The sequence below is a fragment of the Syngnathus acus genome, unplaced genomic scaffold, assembly GCF_901709675.1.
Source record: "Syngnathus acus unplaced genomic scaffold, fSynAcu1.2, whole genome shotgun sequence".
NCBI lineage: Eukaryota > Metazoa > Chordata > Actinopteri > Syngnathiformes > Syngnathidae > Syngnathus > Syngnathus acus.
The window spans coordinates 232714-236222 of NW_023590225.1; positions in this window are offsets into that span (position 1 = coordinate 232714).

Sequence of the window (3509 nt, forward strand, 5' to 3'; positions counted from 1 at the left end):
GTGCTTCAGAGTGCCGAGTTTATCACTGCGCATGCAGAAATGACCACCTGCAACGTTTGGTTTATGTTTTATAAGCATTTTTTGTTTTATTGCTTAAATCGCGATTTCTCGACGAGCTGAGCACGTTTTCTGGATGGTGCCTCTCCCGTCACTCTGGTTAGGTTGGCATAGTAAAAAGTGCTCTTGGGGGCTTCAGAGTGCCCAGTTTATCACTGCGCATGCAGAAATGACCACCTGCAACGTTTGGTTTATGTTTTATAAGCATTTTTAGTTTTATTGCTTAAATCGCATTTTCTCGATGAGCTGAGCATGTTTTCTGGATGGTGCCTCTCCCGTCACTCTGGTTAGGTTGGCAAAGTAAAAAGCGCTCTTGGGTGCTTCAGAGTGCCGAGTTTATCACTGCACATGAAGAAATGACCACCTGCAACGTTTGGTTTATGTTTTATGAGCATTTTTAATTGTATTGCTTAGAGCGCATTTTCTCGACGAGCTGAGCACGTTTTCTAGTTAAAAGCGCTCTTGGGTGCTTCAGAGTGCCGAGTTTATCACTGCGCATGAAGAAATGACCACCTGCAACGTTTGGTTTATGTTTTATAAGCATTTTTAATTTTATTGCTTAAATCGCATTTTCTCGACGAGCTGAGCACGTTTTCTGGATGGTGGCTCTCCCGTCACTCTGGTTAGGTTGGCATAGTAAAAAGTGCTCTTGGGGGCTTCAGAGTGCCCAGTTTATCACTGCGCATGCAGAAATGACCACCTGCAACGTTTGGTTTATGTTTTATAAGCATTTTTAGTTTTATTGCTTAAATCGCATTTTCTCGACGAGCTGAGCACGTTTTCTGGATGGTGCCTCTCCCGTCACTCTGGTTAGGTTGGCAAAGTAAAAAGCGCTCTTGGGTGCTTCAGAGTACCGAGTTTATCACTGCGCATGAAGAAATGACCACCTGCAACGTTTGGTTTATGTTTTATAAGCATTTTTTGTTTTATTGCTTAAATCGCATTTTCTCGACGAGCTGAGCACGTTTTCTGGATGGTGCCTCTCCCGTCACTCTGGTTAGGTTGGCATAGTAAAAAGTGCTCTTGGGGGCTTGAGAGTGCCCAGTTTATCACTGCGCATGCAGAAATGACCACCTGCAACGTTTGGTTTATGTTTTATAAGCATTTTTAATTGTATTGCTAAGAGCGCATTTTCTCGACGAGCTGAGCACGTTTTCTAGTTAAAAGCGCTCTTGGGTGCTTCAGAGTGCCGAGTTTATCACTGCGCATGCAGAAATGACAACCTGCAACGTTTGGTTTATGTTTTATAAGCATTTTTTGTTTTATTGCTTAAATCGCATTTTCTCGACGAGCTGAGCACGTTTTCTGGATGGTGCCTCTCCCGTCACTCTGGTTAGGTTGGCATAGTAAAAAGTGCTCTTGGGGGCTTGAGAGTGCCCAGTTTATCACTGCGCATGCAGAAATGACCACCTGCAACGTTTGGTTTATGTTTTATAAGCATTTTTAATTGTATTGCTTAGAGCGCATTTTCTCGACGAGCTGAGCACGTTTTCTAGTTAAAAGCGCTCTTGGGTGCTTCAGAGTGCCGAGTTTATCACTGCGCATGCAGAAATGACAACCTGCAACGTTTGGTTTATGTTTTATAAGCATTTTTTGTTTTATTGCTTAAATCGCATTTTCTCGACGAGCTGAGCACGTTTTCTGGATGGTGCCTCTCCCGTCACTCTGGTTAGGTTGTGTCAAACGCGCACTTTATTAAAGTGGCACCGGCTCCCCAGTAACGGGTTCAATAAGCCGGGGGTGAAGGGACTCGTCCGTAGCTGACCACCCGAGTTAAATTAATTCTACTAGAATCAATCTAATTTCTTTACGACGGCAATCCTTTTTAAGTCATCCGACGCGCGAGCCGAGTAACTCTATTCGAGGCGAGTCGTCGATATGACCGCGCCGTAATGATGGCTCCCTTCGGTTGTTTGATGCTGGTATTACGTTACGGATATTTTTTAGATGTCTTTGTTAAGACCTCAAGGATTCGTTAATTTACTAGAGCGCCCTCGCTCTAGCTGAACTCAAGATAACTACTTCGAACCAGATCTGACAATTCCTGATGTTAAGGATTAAAGCTGTCTTCACTTTAAAAAGAATTGAACGGATTTAAAGAATGACTATGATAGGGAAATAAAGACATTTTAAAGTTGTAATTACCGCATATAAAACCATGCTCGACATAGTTAATACGAAATAATCGATAACCGAATTAAGGCTTAAGAAGAGATTTAATGAATAAGCCAGAAAAAGACTTACAAGTCGAAAAAAACAAAAAACAAGACTCACCCACACAGAACAAAAGAGGAGACTAAAGGTCTAAAATCCTATTTGGTTGAACAAGTCGAGTGATCGGCTCTCCTTTGTTCCAAAATCCGAATTCTGTTTAAAAAAGAGGAAAGGTCTGGCCGTGAGGAGCCTAGCCTAAAAAGTAAAATTGGCGACTTCTCCTTTCTGCCCCAGCGGCTGTCTCTCTGCCTTCCTCGAAGCTTAAAATTTGACAAAGTCCAATTCGAAGACTCTGGAAATTCATCTTAGTAGATTTTGGTTCAATCTGAAAAAGAATGCAAAGTCCATCTTCGTTCTTTTAGTCCGGGCAGCGACACGGCCATCGCCGTGATTTCGGAGAAGCGCCGCCCCGACTGGGGAGGAGGAGCGCGCGCCGCTCTGTGTCCTGCCGTCATATTTATATGCTTCTGGCATTACCTCATCGGAATTACCTCATCGGAATTACCCCACCGGAATACGTGGGTGCACCTCGGTTGTCCTGGCAACCTTGCTTCAAGCAGCAATCACCCTTAATAGGTGTTTCCTGTTTTGCTCGTTCCGGCATTACCTCATCGGAATTACCTCACCGGAATACGTGGGTGTACCTCGGTTGTCCTGGCAACCTTGCTTCAAGCAGCAATCACCCTTAATTGGTGTTTCCTGTTTTGCTCGTTCCGGCATTACCTCATCAGAATTACCTCACCGGAATTACCCCACCGGAATACGTGGGTGCCCCTCGGTTGTCTTGGCAACCTTGCTTCAAGCAGCAATCACCCTTAATAGGTGTTTCCTGTTTTGCTCGTTCTGGCATTTAGTATATAGCCCTTAATGTCTCCTCTTCAACTTAATACATTCAGGTATGGATGGAACACCAATGTTAAATACAGGTTGGACAAAACATTGCAACATGAATCACATATATCTTGTCACATAATAGTACTTAACACAATAATGGGTTCCTCCAACTTAAACACATATATTGATATTGCTCAAGCTGTTACATCTTAAAATTATGGCATAGCAAACTCTTATTCCAAAATTGTGCGTTGCTACGTGTTTGAACAGGTCGTGTCCTCCCAATTGCTAACAATTTAATTGATTAGATTTGTTAATTTCCATCCGGTCACCCCTATGTCAAGCTTTAACACCATCTCCTGGTGAAATTTTGAACTACGACATGTTTTGGGATAGCCAATGTG